Source organism: Euprymna scolopes, chromosome 46, assembly GCF_053919585.1.
Source record: "Euprymna scolopes isolate OS-2025 chromosome 46, ASM5391958v1, whole genome shotgun sequence".
NCBI lineage: Eukaryota > Metazoa > Mollusca > Cephalopoda > Sepiida > Sepiolidae > Euprymna > Euprymna scolopes.
This window is the reverse complement of record NC_136527.1, coordinates 120,014,371-120,041,350: the sequence shown is the minus strand read 5'-3', so window position 1 is coordinate 120,041,350 and position 26,980 is coordinate 120,014,371. Positions and strand designations below refer to the sequence as shown.

The 26,980-nt window shown below is 28.0% G+C and overlaps 1 long non-coding RNA gene across 1 annotated transcript in view; it reads right to left on the bottom strand.

Moving 5' to 3' along the window:
• LOC145271106 (uncharacterized) overlaps positions 1-13,699 on the bottom strand; it is a 31,874-nt gene extending 18,175 nt beyond the window's left edge. The window contains exon 1 of the long non-coding RNA XR_013865694.1: positions 13,435-13,699. This is a non-coding gene — a long non-coding RNA (uncharacterized LOC145271106). The remainder of the gene's footprint in view (positions 1-13,434) is intronic.
• Positions 13,700-26,980: the final 13,281 nt, after the last annotated feature.

Genomic DNA, 26,980 nt, shown 5'->3' with positions numbered 1-26,980 from the left:
CAACATATAGGATCTAATCTAGGCACCGACAAAACTATCTTTATTTTGTTTTTTAATTGTTAAATGGAAGTACAGAATAGTTAACAACGTATAGGATCTAATCTAGGCACCGACAAAACTATCTTTATTTTGTTTTTTAATTGTTAAATTGAAGTACAGAATAGTTAACAACATATAGGATCTAATCTAGGCACCGACAAAACTATCTTTATTTTGTTTTTTAATTGTTAAATAGAAGTACAGAATAGTTAACAACATATAGGATCTAATCAAGGCACCGACAAAAATATCTTTATTTTGTTTTTTAATTGTTAAATTGAAGTACAGAATAGTTAACAACACATAGGATCTAATCTAGGCACCGACAAAACTATCTTTATTTTGTTTTTTAATTGTTAAATGGAAGTACAGAATAGTTAACAACATATAGGATCTAATCTAGGCACCGACAAAACTATCTTTATTTTGTTTTTTAATTGTTAAATGGAAGTACAGAATAGTTAACAACATATAGAATCTAATCTAGGCACCGACAAAACTATCTTTATTTTGTTTTTTAATTGTTAAATGGAAGTACAGAATAGTTAACAACATATAGGATCTAATCTAGGCACCGACAAAACTATCTTTATTTTGTTTTTTAATTGTTAAATGAAAGTACAGAATAGTTAACAACATATAGGATCTAATCTAGGCACCGACAAAACTATCTTTATTTTGTTTTTAAATTGTTAAATGGAAGTACAGAATAGTTAACAACATATAGAATCTAATCTAGGCACCGACAAAACTATCTTTATTTTGTTTTTTAATTGTTAAATGGAAGTACAGAATAGTTAACAACACATAGGATCTAATCTAGGCACCGACAAAACTATCTTTATTTTGTTTTTTTACTGTTAAATGGAAGTACAGAATAGTTAACAACACATAGGATCTAATCTAGGCACCGACAAAACTATCTTTATTTTGTTTTTTAATTGTTAAATGGAAGTACAGAATAGTTAACAACATATAGAATCTAATCTAGGCACCGACAAAACTATCTTTATTTTGTTTTTTAATTGTTAAATGGAAGTACAGAATAGTTAACAACATATAGAATCTAATCTAGGCACCGACAAAACTATCTTTATTTTGTTTTTTAATTGTTAAATAGAAGTACAGAATAGTTAACAACATATAGGATCTAATCTAGGCACCGACAAAACTATCTTTATTTTGTTTTTTAATTGTTAAATGGAAGTACAGAATAGTTAACAACATATAGAATCTAATCTAGGCACCGACAAAACTATCTTTATTTTGTTTTTTAATTGTTAAATGGAAGTACAGAATAGATAACAACATATAGGATCTAATCTAGGCACCGACAAAACTATCTTTATTTTGTTTTTTAATTGTTAAATTGAAGTACAGAATAGTTAACAACATATAGAATCTAATCTAGGCACCGACAAAACTATCTTTATTTTGTTTTTTAATTGTTAAATGGAAGTACAGAATAGTTAACAACATATAGAATCTAATCTAGGCACCGACAAAACTATCTTTATTTTGTTTTTTAATTGTTAAATGGAAGTACAGAATAGTTAACAACATATAGGATCTAATCTAGGCACCGACAAAACTATCTTTATTTTGTTTTTAAATTGTTAAATGGAAGTACAGAATAGTTAACAACATATAGAATCTAATCTAGGCACCGACAAAACTATCTTTATTTGGTTTTTTAATTGTTAAATGGAAGTACAGAATAGTTAACAACACATAGGATCTAATCTAGGCACCGACAAAACTATCTTTATTTTGTTTTTTTAATTGTTAAATGGAAGTACAGAATAGTTAACAACACATAGGATCTAATCTAGGCACCGACAAAACTATCTTTATTTTGTTTTTTTATTGTTAAATGGAAGTACAGAATAGTTAACAACACATAGGATCTAATCTAGGCACCGACAAAACTATCTTTATTTTGTTTTTTAATTGTTAAATGGAAGTACAGAATAGTTAACAACATATAGGATCTAATCTAGGCACCGACAAAACTATCTTTATTTTGTTTTTTAATTGTTAAATTGAAGTACAGAATAGTTAACAACATATAGAATCTTATCTAGGCACCGACAAAACTATCTTTATTTTGTTTTTTAATTGTTAAATGGAAGTACAGAATAGTTAACAACATATAGAATCTAATCTAGGCACCGACAAAACTATCTTTATTTTGTTTTTTAATTGTTAAATTGAAGTACAGAATAGTTAACAACATATAGGATCTAATCTAGGCACCGACAAAACTATCTTTATTTTGTTTTTTAATTGTTAAATGGAAGTACAGAATAGTTAACAACATATAGAATCTAATCTAGGCACCGACAAAACTATCTTTATTTTGTTTTTTAATTGTTAAATGGAAGTACAGAATAGTTAACAACATATAGGATCTAATCTAGGCACCGACAAAACTATCTTTATTTTGTTTTTTAATTGTTAAATTGAAGTACAGAATAGTTAACAACATATAGAATCTAATCTAGGCACCGACAAAACTATCTTTATTTTGTTTTTTAATTGTTAAATGGAATTACAGAATAGTTAACAACATATAGAATCTAATCTAGGCACCGACAAAACTATCTTTATTTTGTTTTTTAATTGTTAAATTGAAGTACAGAATAGTTAACAACATATAGAATCTAATCTAGGCACCGACAAAACTATCTTTATTTTGTTTTTTAATTGTTAAATGGAAGTACAGAATAGTTAACAACATATAGGATCTAAACTAGGCACCGACAAAACTATCTTTATTTTGTTTTTTAATTGTTAAATTGAAGTACAGAATAGTTAACAACATATAGAATCTAATCTAGGCACCGACAAAACTATCTTTATTTTGTTTTTTAATTGTTAAATGGAAGTACAGAATAGTTAACAACATATAGAATCTAATCTAGGCACCGACAAAACTATCTTTATTTTTTTTTTTAATTGTTAAATGGAAGTACAGAATAGCTAACAACATATAGGATCTAATCTAGGCACCGACAAAACTATCTTTATTTTGTTTTTAAATTGTTAAATGGAAGTACAGAATAGTTAACAACATATAGAATCTAATCTAGGCACCGACAAAACTATCTTTATTTTGTTTTTTAATTGTTAAATGGAAGTACAGAATAGTTAACAACACATAGGATCTAATCAAGGCACCGACAAAACTATCTTTATTTTGTTTTTTAATTGTTAAATGGAAGTACAGAATAGTTAACAACACATAGGATCTAATCTAGGCACCGACAAAACTATCTTTATTTTGTTTTTTTATTGTTAAATGGAAGTACAGAATAGTTAACAACACATAGGATCTAATCTAGGCACCGACAAAACTATCTTTATTTTGTTTTTTAATTGTTAAATGGAAGTACAGAATAGTTAACAACATATAGAATCTAATCTAGGCACCGACAACACTATCTTTATTTTGTTTTTTAATTGTTAAATGGAAGTACAGAATAGTTAACAACACATAGGATCTAATCTAGGCACCGACAAAACTATCTTTATTTTGTTTTTTAATTGTTAAATTGAAGAACAGAATAGTTAACAACATATAGAATCTAATCTAGGCACCGACAAAACTATCTTTATTTTTTTTTTTAATTGTTAAATGGAAGTACAGAATAGTTAACAACATATAGGATCTAATCTAGGCACCGACAAAACTATCTTTATTTTGTTTTTAAATTGTTAAATGGAAGTACAGAATAGTTAACAACATATAGAATCTAATCTAGGCACCGACAAAACTATCTTTATTTTGTTTTTTAATTGTTAAATGGAAGTACAGAATAGTTAACAACACATAGGATCTAATCTAGGCACCGACAAAACTATCTTTATTTTGTTTTTTAATTGTTAAATTGAAGTACAGAATAGTTAACAACACATAGGATCTAATCTAGGCACCGACAAAACTATCTTTATTTTGTTTTTTTATTGTTAAATTGAAGTACAGAATAGTTAACAACACATAGGATCTAATCTAGGCACCGACAAAACTATCTTTATTTTGTTTTTTAATTGTTAAATGGAAGTACAGAATAGTTAACAACATATAGGATCTAATCTAGGCACCGACAAAACTATCTTTATTTTGTTTTTTAATTGTTAAATTGAAGTACAGAATAGTTAACAACATATAGACTCTTATCTAGGCACCGACAAAACTATCTTTATTTTGTTTTTTAATTGTTAAATGGAAGTACAGAATAGTTAACAACATATAGAATCTAATCTAGGCACCGACAAAACTATCTTTATTTTGTTTTTTAATTGTTAAATTGAAGTACAGAATAGTTAACAACATATAGAATCTAATCTAGGCACCGACAAAACTATCTTTATTTTGTTTTTTAATTGTTAAATGGAAGTACAGAATAGTTAACAACATATAGAATCTAATCTAGGCACCGACAAAACTATCTTTATTTTGTTTTTTAATTGTTAAATGGAAGTACAGAATAGTTAACAACATATAGGATCTAATCTAGGCACCGACAAAACTATCTTTATTTTGTTTTTTAATTGTTAAATTGAAGTACAGAATAGTTAACAACATATAGAATCTAATCTAGGCACCGACAAAACTATCTTTATTTTGTTTTTTAATTGTTAAATGGAATTACAGAATAGTTAACAACATATAGAATCTAATCTAGGCACCGACAAAACTATCTTTATTTTGTTTTTTAATTGTTAAATTGAAGTACCGAATAGTTAACAACATATAGAATCTAATCTAGGCACCGACAAAACTATCTTTATTTTGTTTTTTAATTGTTAAATGGAAGTACAGAATAGTTAACAACATATAGGATCTAATCTAGGCACCGACAAAACTATCTTTATTTTGTTTTTTAATTGTTAAATTGAAGTACAGAATAGTTAACAACATATAGAATCTAATCTAGGCACCGACAAAACTATCTTTATTTTGTTTTTTAATTGTTAAATGGAAGTACAGAATAGTTAACAACATATAGAATCTAATCTAGGCACCGACAAAACTATCTTTATTTTGTTTTTTAATTGTTAAATTGAAGTACAGAATAGTTAACAACATATAGAATCTAATCTAGGCACCGACAAAACTATCTTTATTTTGTTTTTTAATTGTTAAATGGAAGTACAGAATAGTTAACAACATATAGGATCTAATCTAGGCACCGACAAAACTATCTTTATTTTGTTTTTAAATTGTTAAATGGAAGTACAGAATAGTTAACAACATATAGAATCTAATCTAGGCACCGACAAAACTATCTTTATTTTGTTTTTTAATTGTTAAATGGAAGTACACAATAGTTAACAACATATAGGATCTAATCTAGGCACCGACAAAACTATCTTTATTTTGTTTTTAAATTGTTAAATGGAAGTACAGAATAGTTAACAACATATAGAATCTAATCTAGGCACCGACAAAACTATCTTTATTTTGTTATTTAATTGTTAAATGGAAGTACAGAATAGTTAACAACACATAGGATCTAATCTAGGCACCGACAAAACTATCTTTATTTTGTTTTTTAATTGTTAAATGGAAGTACAGAATAGTTAACAACACATAGGATCTAATCTAGGCACCGACAAAACTATCTTTATTTTGTTTTTTAATTGGTAAATGGAAGTACAGAATAGTTAACAACATATAGGATCTAATCTAGGCACCGACAAAACTATCTTTATTTTGTTTTTTAATTGTTAAATTGAAGTACAGAATAGTTAACAACATATAGAATCTTACCTAGGCACCGACAAAACTATCTTTATTTTGTTTTTTAATTGTAAAATGGAAGTACAGAATAGTTAACAACATATAGAATCTAATCTAGGCACCGACAAAACTATCTTTATTTTGTTTTTTAATTGTTAAATGGAAGTACAGAATAGTTAACAACATATAGAATCTAATCTAGGCACCGACAAAACTATCTTTATTTTGTTTTTTAATTGTTAAATGGAAGTACAGAATAGTTAACAACATATAGGATCTAATCTAGGCACCGACAAAACTATCTTTATTTTGTTTTTTAATTGTTAAATTGAAGAACAGAATAGTTAACAACATATAGAATCTAATCTAGGCACCGACAAAACTATCTTTATTTTGTTTTTTAATTGTTAAATGGAAGTACAGAATAGTTAACAACATATAGAATCTAATCTAGGCACCGACAAAACTATCTTTATTTTGTTTTTTAATTGTTAAATGGAAGTACAGAATAGTTAACAACATATAGGATCTAATCTAGGCACCGACAAAACTATCTTTATTTTGTTTTTTAATTGTTAAATTGAAGAACAGAATAGTTAACAACATATAGAATCTAATCTAGGCACCGACAAAACTATCTTTATTTTGTTTTTTAATTGTTAAATGGAAGTACAGAATAGTTAACAACATATAGAATCTAATCTAGGCACCGACAAAACTATCTTTATTTTGTTTTTAAATTGTTAAATGGAAGTACAGAATAGTTAACAACATATAGAATCTAATCTAGGCACCGACAAAACTATCTTTATTTTGTTTTTTAATTGTTAAATGGAAGTACAGAATAGTTAACAACATATAGGATCTAATCTAGGCACCGACAAAACTATCTTTATTTTGTTTTTAAATTGTTAAATGGAAGTACAGAATAGTTAACAACGTATAGAATCTAATCTAGGCACCGACAAAACTATCTTTATTTTGTTTTTTAATTGTTAAATGGAAGTACAGAATAGTTAACAACACATAGAATCTAATCTAGGCACCGACAAAACTATCTTTATTTTGTTTTTTAATTGTTAAATGGAAGTACAGAATAGTTAACAACATATAGAATCTAATCTAGGCACCGACAAAACTATCTTTATTTTGTTTTTTAATTGTTAAATGGAAGTACAGAATAGTTAACAACATATAGAATCTAATCTAGGCACCGACAAAACTATCTTTATTTTGTTTTTTAATTGTTAAATGGAAGTACAGAATAGTTAACAACATATAGAATATAATCTAGGCACCGACAAAACTATCTTTATTTTGTTTTTTAATTGTTAAATGGAAGTACAGAATAGTTAACAACATATAGGATCTAATCTAGGCACCGACAAAACTATCTTTATTTTGTTTTTTAATTGTTAAATGGAAGTACAGAATAGTTAACAACACATAGGATCTAATCTAGGCACCGACAAAACTATCTTTATTTTGTTTTTTAATTGTTAAATGGAAGTACAGAATAGTTAACAACACATAGGATCTAATCTAGGCACCGACAAAACTATCTTTATTTTGTTTTTTTATTGTTAAATGGAAGTACAGAATAGTTAACAACACATAGGATCTAATCTAGGCACCGACAAAACTATCTTTATTTTGTTTTTTAATTGTTAAATGGAAGTACAGAATAGTTAACAACATATAGAATCTAATCTAGGCACCGACAAAACTATCTTTATTTTGTTTTTTAATTGTTAAATTGAAGTACAGAATAGTTAACAACATATAGAATCTAATCTAGGCACCGACAAAACTATCTTTATTTTGTTTTTTAATTGTTAAATGGAAGTACAGAATAGTTAACAACATATAGGATCTAATCTAGGCACCGACAAAACTATCTTTATTTTGTTTTTTAATTGTTAAATGGAAGTACAGAATAGTTAACAACATATAGAATCTAATCTAGGCACCGACAAAACTATCTTTATTTTGTTTTTTAATTGTTAAATGGAAATACAGAATAGTTAACAACATATAGGATCTAATCTAGGCACCGACAAAACTATCTTTATTTTGTTTTTTAATTGTTAAATGGAAGTACAGAATAGTTAACAACATATAGGATCTAATCTAGGCACCGACAAAACTATCTTTATTTTGTTTTTTAATTGTTAAATGGAAGTACAGAATAGTTAACAACATATAGAATCTAATCTAGGCACCGACAAAACTATCTTTATTTTGTTTTTTAATTGTTAAATGGAAGTACAGAATAGTTAACAACATATAGGATCTAATCTAGGCACCGACAAAACTATCTTTATTTTGTTTTTTAATTGTTAAATGGAAGTACAGAATAGTTAACAACATATAGAATCTAATCTAGGCACCGACAAAACTATCTTTATTTTGGTTTTTAATTGTTAAATGGAAGTACAGAATAGTTAACAACATATAGGATCTAATCTAGGCACCGACAAAACTATCTTTATTTTGTTTTTTAATTGTTAAATTGAAGTACAGAATAGTTAACAACATATAGAATCTAATCTAGGCACCGACAAAACTATCTTTATTTTGGTTTTTAATTGTTAAATGGAAGTACAGAATAGTTAACAACATATAGGATCTAATCTAGGCACCGACAAAACTATCTTTATTTTGTTTTTTAATTGTTAAATGGAAGTACAGAATAGTTAACAACATATAGGATCTAATCTAGGCACCGACAAAACTATCTTTATTTTGTTTTTTAATTGTTAAATGGAAGTACAGAATAGTTAACAACATATAGGATCTAATCTAGGCACCGACAAAACTATCTTTATTTTGTTTTTTAATTGTTAAATTGAAGTACAGAATAGTTAACAACATATAGAATCTAATCTAGGCACCGACAAAACTATCTTTATTTTGTTTTTTAATTGTTAAATGGAAGTACAGAATAGTTAACAACATATAGGATCTAATCTAGGCACCGACAAAACTATCTTTATTTTGTTTTTTTATTGTTAAATGGAAGTACAGAATAGTTAACAACACATAGGATCTAATCTAGGCACCGACAAAACTATCTTTATTTTGTTTTTTAATTGTTAAATGGAAGTACAGAATAGTTAACAACATATAGGATCTAATCTAGGCACCGACAAAACTATCTTTATTTTGTTTTTTAATTGTTAAATTGAAGTACAGAATAGTTAACAACATATAGAATCTAATCTAGGCACCGACAAAACTATCTTTATTTTGGTTTTTAATTGTTAAATGGAAGTACAGAATAGTTAACAACATATAGGATCTAATCTAGGCACCGACAAAACTATCTTTATTTTGTTTTTTAATTGTTAAATGGAAGTACAGAATAGTTAACAACATATAGAATCTAATCTAGGCACCGACAAAACTATCTTTATTTTGTTTTTTAATTGTTAAATGGAAGTACAGAATAGTTAACAACATATAGGATCTAATCTAGGCACCGACAAAACTATCTTTATTTTGTTTTTTAATTGTTAAATTGAAGTACAGAATAGTTAACAACATATAGAATCTAATCTAGGCACCGACAAAACTATCTTTATTTTGTTTTTTAATTGTTAAATGGAAGTACAGAATAGTTAACAACATATAGGATCTAATCTAGGCACCGACAAAACTATCTTTATTTTGTTTTTTTATTGTTAAATGGAAGTACAGAATAGTTAACAACACATAGGATCTAATCTAGGCACCGACAAAACTATCTTTATTTTGTTTTTTAATTGTTAAATGGAAGTACAGAATAGTTAACAACATATAGGATCTAATCTAGGCACCGACAAAACTATCTTTATTTTGTTTTTTAATTGTTAAATGGAAGTACAGAATAGTTAACAACACATAGGATCTAATCTAGGCACCGACAAAACTATCTTTATTTTGTTTTTTAATTGTTAAATGGAAGTACAGAATAGTTAACAACATATAGGATCTAATCTAGGCACCGACAAAACTATCTTTATTTTGTTTTTTAATTGTTAAATGGAAGTACAGAATAGTTAACAACATATAGGATCTAATCTAGGCACCGACAAAACTATCTTTATTTTGTTTTTTAATTGTTAAATGGAAGTACAGAATAGTTAACAACACATAGGATCTAATCTAGGCACCGACAAAACTATCTTTATTTTGTTTTTTAATTGTTAAATGGAAGTACAGAATAGTTAACAACACATAGGATCTAATCTAGGCACCGACAAAACTATCTTTATTTTGTTTTTTAATTGTTAAATTGAAGTACAGAATAGTTAACAACATATAGGATCTAATCTAGGCACCGACAAAACTATCTTTATTTTGTTTTTTAATTGTTAAATTGAAGTACAGAATAGTTAACAACATATAGAATCTAATCTAGGCACCGACAAAACTATCTTTGTTTTTTTTTTAATTGTTAAATGGAAGTACAGAATAGTTAACAACGTATAGAATCTAATCTAGGCACCGACAAAACTATCTTTGTTTTTTTTTAAATTGTTAAATGGAAGTACAGAATAGTTAACAACGTATAGAATCTAATCTAGGCACCGACAAAACTATCTTTGTTTTTTTTTTAAATTGTTAAATTGAAGTACAGAATAGTTAACAACGTATAGAATCTAATCTAGGCACCGACAAAACTATCTTTATTTTGTTTTTTAATTGTTAAATGGAAGTACAGAATAGTTAACAACATATAGGATCTAATCCCCATCCTCCACCCCTCAAAACGCAAGAAAGCAAAAACCTGATATGAGCCCCCTACTCTTCCCCTCCAATAAAAATTTACAGATATTATTGACTGCTAACTGGTCATAAAGTGGGTGCTCATTTTACATTAAATTTATATAGGAAAGTGATTCCCCACCCTAAAAACTTTTTAATTTTTTTTTTCTTTTTGCAGATATTTTTAAGGCTGGTTGAACGTAGTAGCCAAAATAAAGTCAATTTTTATTTTTTTTAAAGGAGTAAACAACGTTTGGTTAGATTATAAAGTTTTACAATTATTTTTTCTATATTAAATTTTTTCTACATTAAATTTTATAAAAAAAAAAAATAGGTCGCCATTCGAAAATGCAAATATGTGAGAAAACATTAAAAAATCCAGCAGAATTCTCCAGCGACATATTATTATTATTATTATTATTATTATTATTATTACATATTATTACAGCGACATAATAGCTAATGTGGACAGTAAAAAAAAGAAAAATAACTGCACGCCTGTGGAACTCTATTCCGTCTGTCTGCTTCCCACCTGACTACAACTTGGATGTATTCAAGTCCAATGTAAACAAATTCCTAATGAACCGCCCCCTTAATTAAACACTTCATCAAATCTCCACACTAACGTAATGTACTTGCAATAACCCTTATCCCTGAGTGGCTTCCGGTCCTTGATAAGTGTAAAAAAAGGACTTTTGAAAAAATCTAAATGTCAGATTACATAATATAATTTTAGGAGATTTTTGGTGCTTGTTCAAGATAGAGTTATCGATTTTTAAATATATCTCGTTTAAGCAAAAACATTACTACGTATTTAACTGTATGTAACTATTTGGTACTTATGCAGAGAGAAATCTGTGCTGAAATAATAACGTAATTATTTAAAAAGCCATTCTTAACATGGGGAGGGTGTTTGTACCTAATATGTACTTTAACCTTACAATTGAACTAAAAATACAATAGCAGTTGTTCAACTTGATGAGTTTTCATGAGTTTTGAATATGTTAATATTTTCGACATGCTTATAATAATTTTTTTCCATATTAATTTTTTATATTAAATTTTTTCTATATAAAATTTTTTTATAATTTTTTATATTAAATTTTTTCTATATTAATTCTTTTTTATATTAAATTTTTTCTATATTAATTCTTTTTTATATTAAATTTTTTCTATATAAAATTTTTTATAATAACTTTTTTCCATATTAATTTTTTATATTAAATTTTTTCTATATTAATTCTTTTTTATATTAAATTTTTTCTATATAAAATTTTTTATAATAATTCTTTTCCATATTAATTTTTTATATTAAATTTTTTCAATATTAATTCTTTTTTATGTTAAATTTTTTCTATATTAATTCTTTTTTATATTAAATTTTTTTATAATAATTTTTTTCCATATTAATTTTTTATATTAAATTTTTTCTATATTAATTCTTTTTTATATTAAATTTTTTCTATATAAAATTTTTTTATATATTAAATTTTTTTATATTGAATTTTTTTATATATTAAATTTTTTTATATTGAATTTCTTTTATATTAATTTTTTCTATATTAATTTTCTACGTTTGTTAGATTATAAAGTTTTACAATTATTTTTTCTATATTAAATTTTTTCTATATTAAATTTTATAAAAAAAGAAATAGGTCGCCATTCGAAAATGCAAATATGTGAGAAAACATTAAAAAATCCAGCAGAATTCTCCAGCGACATATTATTATTATTACATATTATTACAGCGACATATTATTATTATTATTATTATTATTATTATTATTATTACATATTATTACAGCGACATAATAGCTAATTTGGACAGTAAAAAAAAGAAAAATAATTGCACGCCTGTGGAACTCTATTCCGTCTGTCTGCTTCCCACCTGACTACAACTTGGATGTATTCAAGTCCAATGTAAACAAATTCCTAATGAACCGCCCCCTTAAGTAAACACTTCATCAAATCTCCACACTAACGTAATGTACTTGCAATAACCCTTATCCCTGAGTGGCTTCCGGGCCTTGATAAGTGTAAAAAAAATTTGAAAAAAATCTAAATGTCAGATTACATAATATAATTTTAGGAGATTTTTGGTGTTTGTTCAAGATAGAGTTAATAGATCGATTTTTAAAAATATGTCGTTTAAGCAAAAACATTACTACGTATTTAACTGTATATAACTATTTTGTACTTATGCAGAGAGAAATCTGTGCTGAAATAATAACGTAATTATTTAAAAAGCCATTCTTAACATGGGGAGGGTATTTGTACCTAATATGTACTTTAACCTTACAATTGAATAAAAAAACATATCATAAAATTAATTAAACGGGGAAATACAATTTAAAAAATAGCGTGGATCACTCTCTGCATTAGCACCAATAAAAATTTTACTGTAATCTCGAAAATGGTTATATTTTCAAAAATTACGAAAATTCATCGAATAATAAGTTATTTATACGTAAAAATAAATTTTGGGAAAATTAGGTAAAATTTCATTTTTTTAAATATAAATATCATAAAATAGATTATGAAGTGTTAACACAGTCTGAATGTAGAGTTTAGATTTAACCAACATTTGTAGTCTTTCGTGATTGACTTTTATTTTTATTAAAAATACAATAGCAGTTGTTCAACTTGATGCGTTTTCATGAGTTTTGAATATGTTAATATTTTCGACATGCTTATAACGAGATATCTTTTTAAAATACCGATTTGTCGACTTAACAAACTCATTTTTTTTTTAATCGGAGATTCATAATTTTTTATTCACGTCTTTTACGAAATCATTTTTTTTATTATTGAATTGCAATAAAAATGTTTTTAATGTTTAAATTTATTTAAAAAGTTATTGAATTTTTAAATTGTTAAAAAGGAAAAGAAAAAAAACTTACCTTTCATTCCTAGCAATCCTTTTAAAAATCGGGATGAATTCCTTTTTTTCTTTTTGTGTTAAAAATAGAAAATTTGTTTTGTTTGTTAGGATTTCTTTAGTAAATTGATACAACTTTTGTTTTGTGTGTTCAATTCTTTAAGAAATAAAATATATGAAAATATAAAAGAATCAAAATTAAAAGATGAAAAACACGATTTAAACGTGAAATTATTTAAAAAGAAAATCAACTGCTAAAGAACAAAGGATTTAAGTCATCATAAAACGGTGTAATCATTATTTTGTTCCTCGTGTAAAAATGTCCGTTTATTAGTTAAATGTGCCGAATTGTGGTTAGATTATTTTTGACAATGATTTAAGTTTGTTTGGATTTTTTTTATTCAAATTTTGCATGTATTATTATTCAAAACTTAAATATTAAAATATAAAAATCAGATTTATTTTTTAAGACAGAACATTTCATTATTATTTGAATTAGTCGAACTAATGTTAACATCCAAAGTCCGAAGAATCCAAATAATCGTCACATTAAAAAAAAAAAAAAAATGCAAACTTTAAAAAAGTTAAAAAACTGAATATTTCACATAAACAACTCAAATAAGAGGAAGGAATTTCACAAAGAGCAAACTCAGTTAAATTACAAAATTAAATTTGAACAAAAAAATAAATTTAACGATTAAAGTGTAGTAGCTGTGTTATATTAAAAAATAAGTGTATGGTGGCAAGAAAGAACAAGAAAAACAATATAAATTTAATTTTAAGCAATTGATTGCTAAATTGTTTATTTTTAAATAGACTTAAGAAACTATTAAAAAAATAAAATGTTCTTCAGTTCAACAAGAGTTTGTCCCTGCTATTAATATTATTCATTCAACATAGTCCTTATCGGCGATTAAGGAAAGTCCATTTTTGTTCACGTTCTTCCTTGTCGATATTATTCCTTCTGCTGGGTGGTTTTCATAATAATATCGGAGAATAAGAGTTCGGGTTTCGATGAAAAATATTCAAGGAAGAGAACTTAACATAAATTTATATATATATATATATATATATATATATATATATATATATATATATATATATTATAGGCACCGCCAAAAATGGCCGAAACATCAAGTTGTTGTTGTTTTTTAAAACGAAATTACATTTATTAAAATCCATTATTTCTGAGTAACTTTTTTTTTCCAAAAAGATAAAACCCTGAATTTTATCATAGAGAAAACCGAATAATGTCAAACTTTTTCTACTATTTATAATTAAATTTTAAATGTTAAATTTTCCCAAAAAGTTAACAATTGACATTTTTTTGTCTTGCACAAAAAACGTACATAAATATTTAAAAAAAAGGTTTTTGAAATAATTAATTAATTTATTTATTGTCTAACTAAGATTTAGGATGATTTTCTAAGAGAATATGCAAAAATATTATAATATAAGTACCTGGATTTCAAATATTTCCACTTATTCATATAGATAACCAGTTATTTCGCTTCGATCTAGAGTCTAGATCGACACTGTTTACGTTTGCGTTTGATAAGAAGCAAACTATGGAAGACCAAACAGGCGAAAAAAAACTTATTTTTCAGTGACGAAAATTTCAATGTATTATTAAGCTGAGGCTGGCCAGTACCAGATGGGTGACCATTTGTATGAGTTTGGTTTTTAATGTGTATGTGTGTGGGCTCCCCAAAATAAGGGGGGGGGCAATTTAAAGCAGAATAAAAAAAAATTATTTCAGCGCGTTTGGTCCCCCGTAGTCGAAAGGCGGCAAACGTTTTCAAACGGGATCGAAAAAAATGATGCTATTTTTAACACAAAGGGCACAATATTTATCGAATTTTTTTTGTATCGATTATTCAAATCATGCCCTATTTAATAATGGTCATGCATTATTCGGCTCCCTAAAATAAAATTGTTAATTTATTTATCAAAGATTTTAAAATGTCTTTTTTCGTATAAATATTAAAAAAAAATATTTTTGCTTTGCTTAACTTAAATTAATTATTTTACTTAACATATTCACCGAATTTCACACTTCAAAACTCAAAAGCAGGATAATTAAACACAATCGAAGTTCTGATATTCAGACGTCAAAATAAGGTATGCAAACAATTTTTTTTTAATCTATAATTCTGTCCCTTACAACAACACAAAATGTTGTGTTCAGTTTCACATGATCATTTTAAGTATATTTGTACCCTCTCAAAACAAGGGGGGTTGTAAGCAATATATATATATATATATATATATATATAAATATCGTTTATAAAAAATAAGTACACTGTTATAAAGTTCATTCTTCTCTTAATAATCGCTGAAAATTTCGTATTGATCGGATAATTACCTGATTTTTGGTAGATTTTTAAAAAGACGGTCCATCAAAAAGTACTGACCTGCCCCCCCCCTCCGTTTTGGCGGTGCCTATTAAAACATTTTTATTGCAATCCAATAGAAAATATGGATTGTGCAATGCCTTATAGCAGACCTGAATAAAAAAAAAATATGTATCTTGTCGGCAGATCCATTTTTTTTTTTTACAAAATATACTGTTATAAGCATGTCGAAAATATTGACATACGAAAAAATTACGAAAACACATGAGTTGAGCAACTGCTATTGTATTTTTAGTAAAAAAAAATTAATAAAAATATTTCGTTTTAAGCAAAAACATTACGAAATACGAAAATAGTATTTTTTTTTTTAAATTACGAAAATTAAACGAGTAGTAAGTTATTTATAGGTAAAAGTAACTTTTTCGGAAAATTGGGTAAAATTGCATTTTTCTTAAATGTCATAGAGTAGACAATGTGTCGATATTTCCTACCGACGAGTGGGGGGGGGAGAAAAGACGTTTAGCTTGCAACGAAAAATTACCTCGTTGCTTACAAGCAAACGTATTCTTGTAAATATAACGCGCTGTTAACAGTTGTTGTACCGGTCTGAAAGATCTCTAACAACGACAAGAACAAAACTACAACAACAACAAGCTTACAAAGGTGACTCTTTTTATAGTCTCAATCTCTCGTTCAGCGAGATTGAAACGAGACTGGAATGTCTATTTAAGCTATAAGGAATAGACATCCTATTTTCTTCATTAACAAACACCAGGCCGGGCCGTTCACAGCCATGAGTGTCTTTCCCTTCCCACCGAGCCACCCTCGGTAAGTCAATCAATTTAATTATCACAAATGAAGATTTAACTCGGAAAGCAAAGTTTAAACCAACATGTGTCGTCTATAGTGATAGACTTTTTTTTAAAAACTAAAAAAACAATAATAGTTGTTGAACTTGATGAGTTTTCGTAACTTTTGAATATGTTAATAATTTCGACATGCTTATAACGAAATATTAAAAAAGATCGATCTGTCAACTCGATTCACACTTTTTATTTTATTTGCAGAATTATTTTTTTTTTTTTTTGAATGTTTAAAATTATTTTTAAAGTTATTGAATTTCTAAATTGTTAAAAAGTAAAAGAAAACACAACATACCTTTCTTTCCAGGAATTCAATAAATAAATAAATAAAAAGAATTCGTTTTTTTTTCTGATTTGTTTTGATTTCTTTAGTAAATTGAAACAACTTTTGTTTTGTGTGTTCAATTCATTAAGAAATAAAATATATGAAAATATAAAAGAATCAACATTAAACGATGAAAAACACGATTTAAACGTGAAATTATTTAAAAAGAAAATCAACTGCTAAAGAACAATGAATTAAAGTCATCATAAAACGGTGTAATCATTATTTTGTTCCTCGTGTAAAAATGTCCGTGTATTTATTACATTTGTCGAGTTGTTTTTCTATCAAGTTTAGATTATTTTGTCAATGTTTAAGGCTTGTTTGGATTTCTTTGGTAAACTTATTATCATTCAAAACTAAATTATATGAAGATATAAAAATGAGGGTTTTTTTTTAAGACTGAACATTTCATTGTTATTTCGAACTAAACAACTCAACGAATTGCACAAACGACAAATTCAGTTAAATTACAAAATTACATTCGAACAAAGAAATAAATTAAACGATTAAAGTGTAGTAGATGTTTCTGTTTCTTCATACCTTTGCGCTATTATCATTCTGGCGAGTTAGAGAGGCAAGTCTTGTTGAAATGAGATAACTTCAGCTCAAATATTATGAGTTTCATCATCCCAGGCATTAACTCCTCCTTTCAGAATGAAGTAGCTAATAGTCAAGAACTGAGGCGCTGCTACTCGATAATGTCAATGGATATTTCTGTAGTATTATTAGTTTGTGTGTCAATGACCCCTTTTATAAGAAAAAAATATGAGGTAAAACAAACTGCGCATAATATTTCAGCTTGAATGAAACTGCTCCCAAGTTGATCAAAAATGCAAAATAGTTCTTTAGATAGAATGTATTCCTAAATAAGTCCAGAAAGACAAAATTCTGAATTTTATCATATAGAAAGCTGAATAATGTAAAACTTTTTCTACTATTTTTAATTAAATTTTAAATGTTAAAATTTCCCCAAAAGTTAACAATTGACATTTTTTGTCTTGCACAAAAAGCGTATATAAGTATTTTTTAAAAAAGGTATTTGAAAGAATTAATTTGTTTATTTTTAGTCTAACTAAGATTTAGGGTGATTTTTTTTATGAATATATGCAAAAATATTATAATATAAGTACCTGGATTTAAAATAATTCCACTTATTCATATAGGCAACCAGTTAATTCGCATCGATTTGATAGTGCTTACGTTCCTATTTATGTTTGTAGTTGATAAAAAGCAAACTACGGAAGACCAAACTTGCACAAAAAAATTATTTTTCAGAGAGGGATGGGTGACCATTTTGATGAGTTTCGTTTTTAATGTGTATGTGTGGGGATTAGGCTTCCAAAAATGGAGGGGGGGGGGTTAAAGCAGAATAAAAATTAAAATTGACCCAGTCTAGAAAGACTTCTCCTTCATTGAACGAGGAAGAACTGTAGGGGTTTTTTGACTACATAAGCAACCCCGAGGCTGGCCAGTACCAGATGGGTGACCATTTTGATGAGTTTGGTTTTTAATTTGTATGTGTGTGGGGGGGGGGATTTAAAGCAGAATAAAAATTAAAATAAACTACATAAGCAACCCTGAGGCTGCAAGAAAGCCATTCTTAACATGGGGGTGTTCAACTATTCTGCACTTTCACCTAATAATTCAATGAAGAAGGTTTAACAATTTTTTTACGGTGCGTATTTTTCGCAGTATAAAAAAAAGTACTGTTTCTAGTTTAAAATTAATTTTTCTCTGTAAAGTTTTGTTTATGGCAGACGGACGAACAAATGACCGCTATAGTTTCGGTAAAATAAAAATAAATACGTGTAATAATAAAAATAATAATAAATTTTTATTTACCATCCATAATTTTGTCTCGCAATGAAAAGAGAAGCGTCTCGTTTCTATGTGAGTGTGGACCAACCAAAATTGGGTACTACTGTACTGTACTGATTCACGCTTGCACCGATTTTGGCAGTCACGAAGATCCCACAAAATTATTTCAGCGCGTATGGTCCACCGTAGTCGAAAGGTGGCAAACGTTATCAAACGGGATCGAAAAACTGATATTTTTAACACAGAGGGCACAATATTTATCGATTTTTTGTATCGATTCCTCAAAGCATGCCCTGTTTAATAATGCTCATGATATATTCGGCTCGCTAAAAAAAACTATTAATTTATTTATCAAAGATTTTAAAATGGCATTTTCGTATAAATATTTAAAAAAAAATTTTTTTTTGCTTAACTTAAATTAATTATTTTACTTAACATATTCACCGAATTTCACACTCCAAAAGTCAAAAGCGGAATAATTAAACACAATCAAATTTCTGATATTCAGACGTCAAAATAAGGTATGTAAACAATTTTTTTTTTAATTCATAATCCTGTTCCTTACAACAACACAATATGTTGAGTTCAGTTTCAGATGATTATTTTAAGCATATTTGGTACCCCCCCCAAAAAAAACAAGGAGGGGTTGTAAGCAAATATATATATATATATATATATATATATATATATATATATATATATATATATATCGTTTATGAAAAATAAGTACACTTTTATAAAGTTCATTCTTCTCTTAATAATCGCTGAAAATTTCGTATTGATTGGATAATTAACTGATTTTTGGTAGATTTTTAAAAAGACGGTCCGTCAAAAAGTACTTACCTGCCCCCCCCCCCAGTTTTGGCGGTGCCTAAATTTAATTCTGTTAGAGCAAGGAGTCTGCCGCCGAACGACTAATAAAAACTATGCACCACGGAATATTTATTAATTATATAAATAATTAATTAAGAAGGGCACTCAGCCTTCATGAGTTAGAATACTCAATTTGGGCACAAAATTAAAAAAAAAAAACAATTCAGAAACCTATATAATAATAATAGGGTGTTAACAATTTTTTCTTAAAAACAGAACATTTTTAAAAAAAATCATTTCAGAGCACCTCGGTCACAATTAGAATTTGTTTACACAGTGCAAACGTATTCCAAGTTAATACATTCATAATAAACTTTTTCCCAAATTTCATTTAAAAAGTATCTGTTTTTTTTTCCAAACTTGATTTACAAAAGATCATTAAAATTTCATCCCAAAATTTAATTATTTCAAGTATTTTGGTTCATCGTTAAAAGCAGTTTTTCACAAAGGACTATTAAAAATTCCGAATTTATGTTAGTTAACTTCTTTCCTAAGTAATTCATTTATTATTTTAAAACAAGCTTCTCAAAAGATCATAAATTTCGAATCAACCCATTTTTCACAATGAAATCCAAAAATTTTTCCAAACATTTGGTTCATTATTAAAATCAATCTTCCTAAAAGATCATAGAAAATCCATTGTTAATCAATCTACCCTTCACAATGAGATTCAGACATCCCAAATTTTTTTTCGTAATTATTTTTTTTAAAGTTCAGTGTACATTTAAAGTTATTTAATTAATTCTTAAAAATCATTCCTTCGTATAGACCATTATCAAGGTCATTTCGAATTCAGAAACTTTTCACGTTAATCAACTTTTTTTCCAAAGTAATTAGTTTATTATTTAAAAGCAACTCTCTTCCTAATATCACTCACAAAGATTATTTCGTATTAATGAACTCCCGCCACACCTGGGAGTTACATTAGTTAACGACCAGTTCTGTATAGTTAACAGCTTGAGAAAATTAAAGTTTCAATTAAGGAGAGATCTTTCAAGACTGAGGAATTTTTTTCTTAAGAATTAATGCAACTTTTCGTAAATACTCCCCAGTCAATATTTCAGGGACCCCTATCATACGGTCCAATTTCAAATAAACCTTCAATTAAAGAATTCGCTCGAATAATTCTTCCTTGAAAATCATATAGAATTCAGAAAAAATTCTTTCGTTAGTCAAATAATATTTTCTTAGAAACTATAAAAAATTCAGAGAATATTCGAAATGTAATAGCATAATTTTTCTTTAAAAAACTATGAAAATTTCAGAGAACTCTTAAAAATTAACGTAATAATGTAACAGTTGGTTTTTCCAAACACCCGAAGATTTCAAAAAAGTACTTCAAGTTCTGTTTGAATAATTGTCTCTCTTTTTTTTGATAAAAAACAATTGAAGACATCATTTAATGTAATTTTACGAAGCATAAATAATTTTGTTCTTTAAACTTGGTAGAAAATTTTTTTAAAAAACTTCAAGTTAATTCGTTATTATATGCCCTCCTACAATCAGCCATGGGGGTTTAGCTATACAATCATTAAAACGCAAGAGTAGAGAGAGAGAATGAGGGGGAAAAGAAGGGGATAGAGACAGAGCGATGCCATTACACACCCACCACTCTCATAACACCATTACGTAATAAAAAAAACTTCGACAATTTGAAAAGTCACTCTCTCGCCCAAAAAAAACTTACAGAGGGTGAAAGAATGGTAGACAACACGAGAGGGGGAGAGAGAGAAGAGAGGAAGAGAAACAGAGGCAGGTAGCATTGTTCCAACACCCTCCTCACTTATAACGGTGAGGCCAAACCGGCCCACCAACTCACTTTTATATGTGTGCTATTATTTTAAACAAATGAGTGACAGGTAGACTTAAACAGTTAAAAAAAATCACAAAATAGAAAAAATCTTGTTTTTATCAATTTTGTAAGGCGCTGACACAAAACCTTCATATTTTTAGCAATAATCTTTTACTTTCCCTTCTTTACTTTTTTAACAGACAAAAAAAATCAATAAAAAAACATTATCAAATCAAAAAGTCCCCTTATGTTTCAGCGTTAATTGTTACCTAACCTGAAAAAGGACATATAAACTGTTCATGAAACACAGTGCTGAAACAGAGTTCCATTTTCTTAAATCCAAACCGAAAAAGTAATTAACATTCTACAAGGTTCTTACATTTGCAAAGTCAAAAGCAATTTTTTAAAAAGTCCTATATTTTTATAATATATTTTTAAAATAAAGATCAGATAACAAATGGTAGGTATCCTTTTTTTCTTTCGTTTTTTCTCTTTTAAATTTATTTTTTGAGCTTCGTGTTTGAAGGATTTTTTTCTTTTTCTTTCATGTAATAGCAAGATGCATAGATATACACACATATGGATATATATCTTCGGAGAGACAGGAAGAGAGAAAGCGTGAGAGAGAAAGAGATATTGCATATTCTAGAGGCACTTTTTTCGTCTGTTTTTTTTTTGTTTGTGTGGAGGACACATTTCTTACTTTTTTTTCGAAGGGTTATTTTTCAATACTCTTTTTTAATCGATCTTTGTAACTGTTTTTTTTTTTTAGGTGCAAGACAAATTTTTTTTTCAAGTTCTGAATTTTCTTTTTGAGTGCGTTTTTTATGCACGTGTGTACTGGTCTGTCATTGTTTAAAATTTTGCCTGAAATATTCAGTTTTTTTCCGTTTTTAAAGACCGTGGGCCATTTTTTATTTGTCTAGTGGTTATAATTTTTTTTATGCCGTGGGTCAAAATTATTTCCATGCTGGGAAACAATATATCCCGGTCACGGCACCAAATGTGATACGATGTCTTCACGAACCCGAGTTGGCTAATGGTTTCGTGATCACCACATATTTCGACTGATCTTTCTCTGTTTCCTTCCACGCCCACGTTGCTTTAAGTTCTGTAGAAAGAAGAGATCAGTACGGTCCAGTCGAAGAAGGTTGAAGTTCTGCTGGAGAGAAGAAAAGTTGCCAAGCAGACAAAAGAAAACATCGGAAAGCACTTGTTATAAACAATAACAACGTTTATTAAAACAATCTTCAAAAACACCACGGAATGGGAGTGATTGTGGTTGACTGGCGGAATAAAGTTTTCTTAGAAAATCTTAACTGCAATTAGGCAGCGTTAATGATGTAGAACGGAGTGGCAACGCATTTAGTTCTTTTAGTGGCGACAAAAATGAATCAACTTGCTTTTTCGCTTTGGGTATCCTCTATTTATTGGCCCGAATCCTTGAACAATCAGTGTCTGATTGGTCAGTCAATGGGGAATGCCGACTAATAGCTATCGTCGTAACAATCACCCATGTTAGCCTCTGATCGGTTTTTAGATAATCGGCCAATTAGTTGCAGTCATTGGGAGGGGCTATACTAATTCTGTGATTAGTTGATTAACGATGTATAGCCGCCCAGCCTTGTGCCAAACTTGTGCTTAATTCTAAGTTAGGCCGACCCACAATGTTTGCCAACTTAGAAATATATTTATTGTTTATAATTTTGACAATTATGATTTTTCAGCACTTTGTTTTAGTGTTATAGGTCATTGCTCGAGGCACCATCTCCTTGCACTTAAAATGTTGGATTCCCAAAACGAATTTATTTTGATAACGTTTTTATAATTTTGAAAGGTCAATACACCTGCAGATGGTTTTTGTTTTATTGACAGTTTTATAGGTCAATCCTGTTCTTTCTCGGGTCATCATCTCTTTACACTCAATGACAGTTTATTACACTTGGTTCTTAAAAAGTGTTGGCTACCCAAACGAAATTTTTACTGTTCAATAAAACAATTATTATCATAATTTAATTAATTTTAATTAACTTCGCCAGTCAACTTTTTGACACTTAATTAAAAGTGTCATATAGGAATGAACTCTAATGCATGTCATAGGTAGAAATGTATAGATGTTTAGTGATGACTACTAAGCGGTCAGCATGTGAAGGATAAGGGCTGGGAGTTAAAGATTCCACTACAAAGGCGTGTGCAATGTAGGAGTTTTAGTGACAGCTTGGGGGGGCAGGTTGTTAGCTTTCAAGAGACGGGGGTTATTAACAAATGAGAGTAGATTTTCATTAGGATTTACAGTTTTAAGTAAAGGTTGGTTTGGGAATTTTATTTTTTTGGCATGCAAGTTAGATAAAGGAAGTCGCCTTGGAGGTAAAGTATATATTGGAATTACAGTAGCTATCTGTCATGTGTTTTTTCAGTTATAAGAGAAATAATTAGTACATGGTGATTCGAAATTCGTATATTCTATTTATAGGCAGTCATCAAGGTCAGGCATAAAGCATTGTATATACTTAGAAAATAGCCCTAGTGACACAGCTAATATAACTGTATATTTCTGTTACAAATATAGTGAAAGTTAAATATAATCTATATTCAGTGGTTTGAGGTCATTTATTAATACAAGCGAGCATATGGTAATTGTAGATATTAAGTATATTGCTTAAATACATCTGTTTATTGATGAAGAGACATGACTTGTAACACAACAGTAGAAGGGCACAAAGGGAAATTAAAATATTTATTTTATATTCATATTGGGATTGATTGTATAGTCGCATATTTCTGCCCCGTCCACTTATTTCACAAATGAGTAACTCCAACATAATATTTAAATAATGTGCTCGTGCATTTATATGCAACTTCAAAAACTAGAGATATATTCTGGACCTCACTCTGGGGCATTCGTCGAGTAGAAAAAAAAACTGGAAACCTGATAAAGCAAATAATTACCCAAGAACACCAGAGAAAAAGTATTGCTCATTTGAAAAATGGCGGACACATACATACTGATTTATGACTTCATTACTTTATATTCATTGATTAGCTTGTAATGCAAATATATTAAATCAGAATTAAATTGGTTCAAAAACATATATTATACTTTATTGAACATCATCGTTTAACCAGTAAATGATAAGTTACAGTAATTAAATATTTATATCTCTGGATTATGAAAACTAATATTGAAATAATTGTATAAAAAAATATAAATTCTACTATGAGTCTAATCTTGGCGAAAAAATCGTTATTTGTTCAACATATTTGTCTTCTGCATACACGTTTGTCTTTTATATGTATATGGATATGATGAATTAAAATAAACTTTTTGTATGAATGTCATGTGTCTCCTGTATGAGTATGCATTTGTTGCAACATATTTGCCTTGTGTGAAAAAAAGAACAACACACTTCACAAGAATATGATCTCTATTTTGTATGTGTTCGCATATGTCGCAACAAAGTTGGCTTCCATGTAAAAGAAGAACCACATACTTCACAAGAATGTGGTTTATCTCCCGTATGTGTTAACATATGTCCCAACAAATGCGACTTCCATGTAAAAGAAGAACCACATACTTCACAAGAATGTGGTTTCTCTCCCGTATGTGTTGACATATGCCCCAACAAATGCGACTTCTGTGTAAAAGAAGAACCACATACTTCACAGGAATGTGGTTTTTCTCCTGTATGTGTTAGCATATGTTGCAACAAATTTGACTTCTGTCTAAAAGAAGAACCACATACTTCACAGGAATGCTGTTTTTCACCCGTATGTGTTAACGTGTGTTGCAACATATTTGACTTATCTGTAAAAGAATAACCACAAATTTCACAAGAATATGGTTTCTCCCCTGTATGTGTTCGCATATGTCGCAACAAAGATGACTTCCGTGTAAAAGAAGAACCACATATTTCACAGAAATGTGGTTTATTTCCTTTATGGGTAAACATATGTTGCAACAAAGATGACTTCTGTGTAAAAGAAGAACCACATACTTCACAAGAATGTGGTTTATCTCCCGTATGTGTTAACATATGTTGCAACAAATGTGACTTCCGTGCAAAAGAAGAACCACATACTTCACAAGAATGTGGTTTCTCTCCCGTATGTGTGAACATATGTCGCAACAAAGATGACTTCTGTCTAAAAGAAAACCCACATACTTCACAAGAATGTGGTTTCTCTCCTGTATGTGTTAACATATGTTGTAACAAATGTGACTTCCGTGTAAAAGAATAAAAACATACTTCACAAGAATCTGGTTTATCTCCCATGTGTGTTTGCATATGTTGATTTCTTTAATAATAAAAACAACCTACATGTATTAAAGAATTTTTGTTTTTCTTATCCCTTTTTTCTATTTTACTTTTTTTCTATTTTACTGTTTTTCTATTTTACTTTTTTTCTATTTTACTTTTTTCTATTTTACTTTTTTTCTATTTTAATTTTTTTCTATTTTACTTCGCCATTGCGATTTTTGCTTTACACTTCACGTTTTCTTTTATTATAAATGTATGATTTTTTGCATAACTATTTTTTCATGCATTTATCGAATTTTAATATATTAGCAAAAACCAACCAAACTCTGTAACATTTTCTTTGTTAGTAAAATATGTTTTCATTTCTACTGATTTTAGTTTTAGCGGATGTTTTGTATTTTTCTTAAACATTATAGATGCAGGATTTTTTTGCACTTTTAAATTTTCTATGCATTTTTACATTGATGGTAATGCTATATGTAAAAGAATTCATACACGTAACAAGAACAATGTTTTGAACTTCTTTACATCAAATTTGATGTCACGTGTTTCACAAGTCTATAATTTCTTTGCTTTCTGATATTTTCACTAAATTTTTATGTGGACATTTCCAAATATGGTATGAGTTTCTTATATCATCAACGAAAAATGAAGATCCATTCTAATCAAATAATTGATTTCTGTTGATTGCTGCAAATATAAAATAGATTTCATGTGATAATATTTAACTTTTAAACGTATTCTTAATAAAAAGTCAACAAATTAATCAATTTTAAAAAACAAAATATAATTAGGACTTTTTGTAATACTTATTTAAAAGCCAATACATTCATTATTGTTGAAAAATAAATATAATTGGAACGTATTGTAATATGTTAGAAAATTCTTTAGGTATATTTGCTACAGTACAATTTTGGATACAGTAGGGAAAAATACGCAATCGACTCTTAAAATTAGTCTTATTTTATTTATCACATTTTAATATTCACATGAGAAAAACGATTACAGGTTTCATCTTCATGAAATTGATATTAAGTTAAAGTAGATCACAACTAGACATTTTTTCCAATTTCGGTCAAACATCTGGTATTTGTGGTATTTATTCAGTTTAAAGAAGCAATCATGCCAGACATTTCTCATATTGGAAAATGTATTACTTTAATTGTCGATAGCTTTTTGTTCTCTCGTTCGTAAGGGGATGCTGATGGGATGGTCCCTTTTTGGGAGGTGAGTTCTCACTGTGTAGGTACGGGCAAAAATTAATATCTAATTAATAGTAATTAT